Source organism: Hyalella azteca, unplaced genomic scaffold (assembly GCF_000764305.2).
Source record: "Hyalella azteca isolate HAZT.00-mixed unplaced genomic scaffold, Hazt_2.0.2 contig13161, whole genome shotgun sequence".
NCBI classification, from domain to species: domain Eukaryota; kingdom Metazoa; phylum Arthropoda; class Malacostraca; order Amphipoda; family Hyalellidae; genus Hyalella; species Hyalella azteca.
In genome coordinates, this window is record NW_025943092.1 from 240,088 (window position 1) to 250,115 (window position 10,028).

Sequence of the window (10,028 nt, forward strand, 5' to 3'; positions counted from 1 at the left end):
GTTTCACCGGTTTTTCTTGGAAAAGATCTCTGACATGAATAAATTCGTTAATGTTTTAGAGAAGTGATCTCTGACATAAGCAGTTCCGTTAGTGTGTCTGAGAAGATATCTCCACCGTAGAGGGTTTTGCTAGTGTTTTTTAGGACGAGATCTCTTACATCAAGGGATTTGCCAGTGTTTTTTTAAAAGGACATCTCTGTCAAAAAAATTTTGCCAGTGTTTTTTCAGGAAGAGATCTCAGACATCAAGGCTTTGTTAAAGTTTCCTATGAGGAGGTCTCTGAAATGAAAAGTTTTGCAATTTTTTATTTTAGGAACAGTTATTTCTTTTACAAAAGATTTTGCCTATGTTTCTTCTAGGAAGAAATATCTGATATGAAAGGTTTTTGCCTGTGTGAATATATCTTTACATCTGCGTCATCAACTCAAACGCAGCCGCCCCCTAAACTCTATAAAAAATTACTAAATTTTATGGACGTGAGAACTTCTCTCAATTTATAATCCTGGATGCGTTTCGTGTTTCAATTAGAGTTTGTAGCGACTTCCGTTTTCGTTTCATTCCGAAATATTTCTTTTAATTGCAAATTTGTTAATGCAGGTAACAGCTTATTCATATCATTGGATTTATTTGACGTTGGATAATAATATTATCTATTAGACATGTCGATATTCATGCAATATTTCAATTATTGGTCCATGTTTAAATTGATAGTAGTTGCTTGGATCCCATCAATTAAAAATTTGTTCGCTTTTTCCACATTATTATCAATCAAAATATTTTGCTGGTTTGCGGTTCTTCATCATCGGTGAGTACAAATTTCATGAAGTGAACAACACAGGATGCCCGAGTCTCAAAGTTGAGCTGTCGAGCGTCCATATCTTTCAGTTCTTGTGGAACTGCAAGAAATCCCATAATAAAATATCACAATTTTCGAACGTTTTATTATCCAAATTCTATACGTGTTATGGATACCAAGCCGACCTACTTGGACGTAGATAATTCCTGATTCATATTACAAAGCTTAAATTAAAACGTCGTCACATACGTGCATGGTTTTCAAAAGGGAACGCTGACAAAATCACAAGACAAAAAATTCAGTAATGTTATTCATCCCACGATGATTTCATTAACTTCTGTTTCATCTTCAGCTCTTTAATAAGCAGGTATTCTGCACGTTAAGTAATTGACTTTTGGGTATACGAGTTTGCAAGTTATTCGGTGCATATAGCAACAAGCATTTGATGCTGAACATGGCGATGGAGCCTAAGATGATTTCAACAAAAACGTGTTGAGGTGTTCGCTCATGAGAGTTGTTGAATTATTTAGGCGAATTATAGTTGGCCGCGCTTCAGCAAAACACATTACACATCATTAAATTTCGGTCACATTTACAACGAAATCGAATGCTGCATATACTGTATTGAACCGTATGCGATTCTGAGGAGGCGCTTGCAACTATCAACTGAATAAAATCTTGTAAATCGCGGATCACAGCTCTAAAATGACACAAACTTTCTCGAAAATTAGCGTCGATTAAGAATTGACCAGTATATATACTGAGTTATTATTTGAATAAATGTTGCCAATAGTTTTATAAAGGAAGAATGTAAGGTTAAATTTTGAAAAAAGTCCCAGGCTATGAAAACAGAGAAAATATATCAGGCTATGAAAATAGATCGCAAAAAGAATTATTTACAAGCAATTCTCAACGAAATTGAAAGAAGCAGCATCCACGATTCCGCACTCCACAGACAATCACTCCTGAAAAATCTGTAGAATCAACAATATTACATTTTACGGGAATGGTAAAAGCAAGCCCAAATGTAAATTTGAATTTCCACTTTGACTTGAAACAAACAAGAATGTATCCAAGAAACTGACCGTGAATGATGAAATGACAGCTTACTAGGATTGACTATCACTGCTAACCCTATGGAAGTTGCAGGTGACAGTGAATTCAATAGTCCCGGACCAAACGAATTATCATATATCTAATGCTAACAATTCAACTTACTCAATATATGATCGGAATCATTTGATCGGAAGTAGAAATGCACTATAGATAATGAAATAATTCACTGCTAAATGTAGCATTCAATTTGTTGAAGCTTTGTTTACCCATAAATAGCTGGGTCAGATCCAATTCAGTTTTTTCAGTAAAGTGATTTATCTTTAAATTTCAAAAAGCGCAAATGAAATAAAAAAGCGTAAATGTAAAGATGTTAAACAGGAACAGCCTGCTCTCACTTAGGGTTGGAAAATACAGCACTCTAGCATTTTCCTGTATCATCAGCAAATTTTCCAGAAAATGACTTGCAAATATAGAAATGAATCGTATTTTTCCAAAACCAGAGATTTAGTCCATAACAGACTTTTTAATCGGTCATTCTTCATAAATAAAACTATAATTTCTTCCTCATTTTTGCCCTGCTAAGAGGTGTAATAAAATTCTCGCGTGTAGGATTCTAGCACGACAACTTGTCTAAACTGGCCTTTAAACGCTGGCCTTTGTTGACCAGAAACCGGCCACATGCACGCCACGAAGTTCTGTGTTCGCTATGGTTCCGCGGATCATGCTTTCACCGCGCGACTATGTCACGATTCTTTCTACAGATAATGATAATCAAGTATAACTAAGTAATTAAATGTGTCTCTGCAGTTAGGTATGTTCGGAATGTGAAGAGCAGCCATATTTGATGTGATTACATCAAAATACATTCGTTTAGTTCTAAGATAATTAGAAAAACAATTATTCTCTAGACATTCAGAGTCGTATATTGAGTTTTTTTATTTGTGTTTTTAAATACTTGATTTCCAAATTGACTTTGCAAGAAAAATGCTTTGTCATTCATCCCGGTACATTTCGCCTGCCTGTGGATAAGCATGCATGTATCACTAAATGCCTAAAAGCTCATAAAGTGTGGCACAAAATGATTCTCTCATCAGAAAGAAAAAAAATTCATAACTTTCAGCCATCGCCAAAAATCTGCTAGGATATTAATTCGTCTTTTAATGGGTGCAAGTGCAGCTGAAAGCAGCGAGTTAGGACCCGGCTGGCCGGCGCTGACAAGCGTTAATGATCTTCGTGAAGTCGTTAGGGAAAATCACGACACGCTTTTGGAAGAGCCAGGGATCTCCTGCGGAAAAACCTCACTTAGATTCGTAACTATATTGGTCCGTAACTATGGGCCCGTAACTATGGGCCCGTAACTATGGCTCCGTAGCTATGGCCTCGTAACTATGGAGCAGTTACTTTGGGCCCGTAACTATGCGCCCGTAACTATGGGTCCGTAACTATGACACGTAACTATGCGCCCGCAACTATGGGCCCGTAACTATGGGCCCGTAACTGTGGGCCTGTAACTATGGCCCCGTAGCTATGGCCTCGTAACTATGGAGCAGTTACTTTGGGCCCGTAACTATGGGACCGTAACTATGAGCCCGTAATCATGTACCCGTAGCTCTGGGCCCGTGTGAATGGGCCCGCCGGGTATCCATGGGGCCGTCGCTATTGCCTTAGGCCCATCGGCATAGCCATAGGCCCGTAACTATATGGGCTGAAATCGGTACGTTGATACGATTCAATAATAATTTGCTTGTTCGGAATTCAATTTTATTCACTTTGGACGTTCCCTTGAGAAGATTCACGCTGCATTTGTTTGCTCCGGGAAAGACCAATGTTGATTTTCATAAGATAAGCTACAGGCAACTGCCTGTAGCTTCTTCTCTTATTGTAGCTGCCTGTAGTCAATAAGACAATTTGCACGTTTAGCGAGCCAGAAATCAATTAATGAAGCACATGATTTTCAGTCAATTAAAAAAAATCATGAAATCGCGAGAAACAAAAGAATTTATTGTAGATTATGGAAGATTGACAGAACCTATTTATTTTCGATAGTTTTATTTCCACAAATAAATTGAAAATTTTCTAGACAAATTATGTAAATTTACAGTTATTTTTCATACTCGACAGTTACCCGACAAATAAGTATTTACCGTAAAATAATATTGTTCGATATACCTTCAAAATTATTTACCGATCGTCAAAATTAATCACCACGGAATGGCCTGATAAATCGGAAAATTCCTTTACAATATTTTTCTATCTATATGAGATAATAATGCTAATTAAATAAAGAACTTTTCAAGCCACCACCTTATATAGAATAGAATCTGTGCACTGTGGCTAATGGATGGACCTATATGGTCACTTGGCTGAATAATGCAGGGACGAAGATGGCTTTGTTTTTCCTTTTTGTTGGAGTGCGTCCCTAGCAATATGACTCTAGTTTCAAAATAAAAAAAAAATAATTCGTTTCAAATTAAACTAATAAGCACAAGTTCAAAATTAAAATCAAATTTCAATTTTTGGTTCAATACCCCACTACCAGTTTTCCAATGGCTCTGCATAAATTTTAAGGTTCCGATAGTTACCTAACTTGAAAAGTATCTAAGATACGTGTCCCAACAGAACCTATACATTTTTTTGTGCCAAGCTTCAAACGCACACAAACAAACTATTGCCAATGTATAAGTAAGATGACATGATAAAGTCATAAATTCTCCTATATCCATGTGATGTTTCAGCGTCCTAAGCTAACCACTGGAGCAATTTCATATTATTTTCAAATTGATGAAATATTTTTGTTTTAGTTTCCTGCGTTTTATTCTTACAGTTCATGTGTTGGCCGCAAGGAAGCCCTCGCTCAAGGCCGCGGCCACTCAATTCTCGATGGCCAGACCAATTCCGTCAATGAGAGCTCATCGATACACGTCTTGTTGATCCCCATTACAATTACCAACTCAGACGAGTACAGATGGAATACTACGACATATATACGTTTTCAGAAGAGTTAATAGTGGCACAGTTGTTAACGCTAGCGAACTATAACAAGAAATGCTAATAATGTCATTATTAAGAGCATTATTACAATGTTCAATTATATAATTTCTAACGATAATAGCTATAAATATATGTGGTAGTCTAAAACTGTTAGAATTGTTTCAAATTTTCATTGTCTTATGAACACGTATTAAATAAACGGCAGGCTCTGAAGGAAGCTACCACGCCCTCCATCTGTCAGACGTATTGCTCTTCAATCATGTCTGTTCCTAGAAAGAAACGATAATTATAATTGATTGTTAAAGGTTATATTTAAGGTAGTTAGTTTTTTTATCAAAGTTCTTAATCGCATAAATGCGTCGTTAAGCCTCGAGAGTTGATGCGCGCGTCACGACCCCTGTTGGCGATGAGCAGGCAAAATCTGGGCTTCAGGCTTCAGTGATATTCGTACGATGCTTAGGAATGTTGGGAACTATTATGTGCTACGCCACCCTGTGTACCCAGTTACTATATATTATACATCAACCCACTATATATTGTTATATATTGTTCACTATATATTGTTTGAACAGAAATATTACTCCTAAATATTTAAGCCATCCATATCGCTACCGAGGCTATTAATATATTATTAATAGGCCATCCCTTACGACTACCAAACACTGTAGACAACATGGCGCAGATTGTTAACATTTAGATTCAAACCACATTACTGCTACCAAATAAATTTGAGATTCAAACACCATTACTGCCACCAAATAAAAAATTCTTATACCATGCACCACTCAATATCCAATACATATTTGACGCTATATGCTCCTCAATATTGCTACTTAATAGTCAATATTGTATCATTTATGGAAAACATTTTTACAATATTATCTCGTATTACGACGTAATTTTAAAAGGGCTAACACTCTGTTGCAATCGCCAGACAATGTTAGTTTTATACTTGTTTATTCTGAATCTTTCTTTATTACCTTATTTAATTTATTTTTTCTTCATAAATTTTCGGCAGCCTGGTGAACTGAACAAATGTTTTTTTTCTTTACCACTTTTCGTCAGGATTTTGATACGTCAGTTGGTGGAATGTATGCTGTCATATGTACAAGTTTCCGCAGTTTATGGTGGGAAAAATACGCCATTTAGAAGTATGTGCGCTGCCACATGTGCATGTTCCGCAATTTATGGTCGTCAAAATACTTTTCTTCATCCATTGCGTACTGCCCAAATTATACGATCGGAATTTTCACGGTTTCCCTTTACCTCGTTTTACTGCCAGTTTGAAAGTTTTCCCTGTGATGGACCTGTCTGAATACAACTCAACAACTATGCGATCCCATATGGCTAATATGTAGAGTGGACGCCACGCTGAAGCTGCTGTAGCGCATGTGCAACGATATCATTTGGTGGCGTGACTATATTTGCCTGCAGTGAGAGTTCAATGACAGTGCCAGTGTTAGTTACAGCTCCAGTGGACAATCATACCAGAACACAGTGTAATTTATTTGTTATTCACTAACGGTCCTTTTACTATTCATTCATAGTATTGCATCACCCATATCAGTGTCCTTAATTTTCCATCGACATTCTTACGTGCCTTTCATCGTCATGGCGGAGGCCTTTGACATGAATCAGACTGCATGCGGTGAAAAAGATAGTATATTAGAGAACTTGAACCACGTTGATAAATTCATGGCAACAGTAAAAACATGAACGTAAAGTCTTACGACTAAAGCTAGAGGCAAGCTGTATACTGCTGCTTAAAGTAAACTTTGAAATGGGCAGTAAGGGAAATGGAAGAGGAACAGAAGATGGAAATGAAATGAAAATGGGCAGTAGTGGCAGTAGAACAGGACCAGGAAGATGAAAGTAAAATGTGAAGTGGAACGAGTAACCAAGGCCCAAAGGAACTATCCTCAAGAATTAGAAATATGCAATAAGACAACAGTAAGTTTACAAAACATGGACACCGAATCCAGCAACCGAATTGAAGCGAAAAGTGAAACTACAATTGCAGCATAGATGACATAGCTATCAAGAAAACCCCTACCTAAGATCAAGGATCGCTTGCGAAATGACACTTCACGCAACTGATCGAAGCAAAGAGCACACTTGCTATGAGGAAATCACCATAGCATTCTGTAGCTTTGATGAAGATGCAGGAATAAGCTTGAAAGATCATCTTAAAATTCTCGAGACCACACCATAGCATTCTGTAGCTTTGATGAAGATGCAGGAATGAGCTTGAAAGATCATCTTAAAATTCTCGAGACCTACAGTCGAGAGAATTTTGTTTTGGATTTGTGAGCTGGAAGCCAAATTACACGGAGAGACGCTCCGAGCATTCAAAGCAATTAGGTTTGTCGACGGAACTTATAACAGAATAATTCGGGAATTAGTGAAGTGGTGCAGCAACAAGAAGTTGGCAAGAAACAAGACCGCAGCTTGGTATAAGCTAAGTAGCTACAGTAAGCTAAGTTATCATTTCCATGAATTAGATGTGTATTATCATCGCATGATAAGTCGTGTAATCCAACCATAAACAAAAATTTATTGACTTAATTTTCGATTAACTAAGCTAAATTAACCTAATTCTGAGTAAATAAAATGATTGAAATATTTGAATTCGAAACTCAAAATGAGCGCATACATGAAAGTGTTTCAAACCCATGAAGCACAAATATTGACAGCCAATTGCACCTTTATATTGCAGTCAAATTTTGAGAACCTTTTCATTTAATTTTAATCTTACAAGTTTTGCTTAAAAGGCTTCTTGCCAATAGGAATAATATTGAAAGTTAATTTCTATAAATCTCATTAATGTTTCCATTGGAACCAGCATTTCGAATTTTTAAAAGAGATCGTTCACAATCGACGACTTTTCAATCTCACAGCTGCTTATCGATCAATCAGTCACACTGCTGCTTGTCGATCATTCAGTCACACTGCTGCTTGTCGATCATTCAGTCACACTGCTGCTTGTCGATCATTCAGTCGCACTTCTGTTTGTCGATCAATCAGTCACACTGCTGCTTGTCGATCATTCAGTCGCACAAACTCCAAAATCTCATATGACGTCAAAGTTAACCCTTTAAATTAAAATGCATCCTCACCTGGCAAATGGCGTTAGAACGAAATTGATTAGAAGTAGAGGTCGCAGGAGAACATTTAATCAACATTGTTTTTTACGTTAGATTCCTGGTGCGTTACTTACCATTAATTTTGTTCCTGACTCTCCTCATCTCACGGCAAAGTGATATGAGCAGCGAGTGAGACAGGCGTTTCTGATCGTCAATGCTAATACAAGCAATTTACGAGCTGGGGAATTCATCAGCCAATTATCCAGATGGGGGAACCTGATCCGTTAAATGGAGTTCAGAGCGAGCCTCCCACCGAGAACCCAGGTCTTGAAGTCAGCCCAAAGAATTTCGAAGCTTCGTGCTAGGATTAGCCTCTCTGTTACCAGTGTAATGATTAGACTTTGTAAGCCTTGTCTAGTGATTAGCCTAAGCCTCGTCTCGAGACAAAAGCAGTGCCTTACTGTGTTCTGCAAACGAACGCCTTCGAGAAACTCAAGAACATCTGTGCGCGAGACAATTTTCTCTGGGTACTTACCAACAATTAGGTCCAGCCCACCCGAGGAATATTAAATGGTCTTTTTAGCTTGGCCAGTCTTGTTGTGAGGTCTTCGTTAGAAATTAACTTACATAGGCGTGTATTGGCCAGGTACTTGAGTCTTGAGATATACTTCGAGCCTTGATGAATGCAAGACGTACGATCTCTCCGCAACAGCCATGGTGGTTACCTCCTCAACACTTCCTGTTCCATTTAAAAATCTGTGGCGGTTCATCAGCGGCCGAACGTCGGCATTTTACGGCCACCAATAAAGTACCCTAAAATTCTACTAGGAATCTTCTTGAACGGTTGTCCATGGCCAATAAGTTAAAAAATATTCTGCTTGCTTTAACCAGGATTAGTAGCAAAAAATTAGAAACTTCTTCTATTTTAAGGATGTATGAAATATTGTAGTTATTCCAATCCTGCAACCATGAATCACGTGCTCATGAGGTCCCCATTACCAGCAAAGTTGTTCATTATTTTCTTGAAGAAATTCAAGAGTTCAGAGCTTATCATTTATGATCAGGTATTTGCATGTCTGACGTGAACGAAAGACACGAATATGTGGTCGTAATTAAATATATATTAGCAGATGATAGGCAAAAAATAGAATAGGCAAAATTTTTACCTCAAGTGAACGGTGCGAACTGTAATAACCCGCAAGAAATAACGAAATCACATAGATAACGCATTGATAACTGAGAGATCGCATAGATAACACGTTGATAACTATAAGATCACATAGAAAACGCATTGAAAACTGCGAGAACTCATAGATAACGCATTGATAAATGCGAGATTCGCATAGATAACGCATTGATCAATGCAAAAAAAAATTCAAAATTCTGTACAGTTCATTGTATATTTGTAACACCAGTAATTTCTGGGCTTTATTCGTTGAGAATTAGTACATGCTGGCCTCTCGTTTTCGAGATTTTCAAGAATTAGTTGAAAAGATTGCACCAAATAAGTTAAATTTATAATTCAATAAACTCTAATGGATGCGATTATTATGTAAAGGCTGTTAGTGTTTAAACTTTGACTCTTACCTTTGTATGTTTTCTTGTGTGCATGTGTAGAGTTGACAGTATCACAGCAGCAGTGTTCAATTTACATGTATGATCTGAACACACTTCGGCTCAACGTAAACTATCCACGCTTCCATGCCCCGTAACCTAAGCGCAATTACGGCTCACAAATTGGGCACAATTCCATCCTCCGTAAATTGAGTACACTTCCATCCCCCGTAAACTGGTCACACTTCCGTCCCCCGCAAACTGAGCATACTTCCGTCCCCCGTAAACTGAGCATACTTCCGTCCCCCGTAAACAGAGCATACTTCCGTTCCCCGTAAACTGGTCTCACTTCCGTCCCCCGTAAACTGGTCACACTTCCGTCCTCCGTAAACCGGTCACACTTCCGTTCTCCGTAAACTGGTTACACTTCCGCCCTCCGTAAACTGGTCACACTTCCGTCCCCCGTAAACTGGTCACACTTCCGTCCCCCGTAAACTGGTCACACTTCCGTCCGTCGTGAACTGAGCATACTTCCGTCCCCCGTAAAC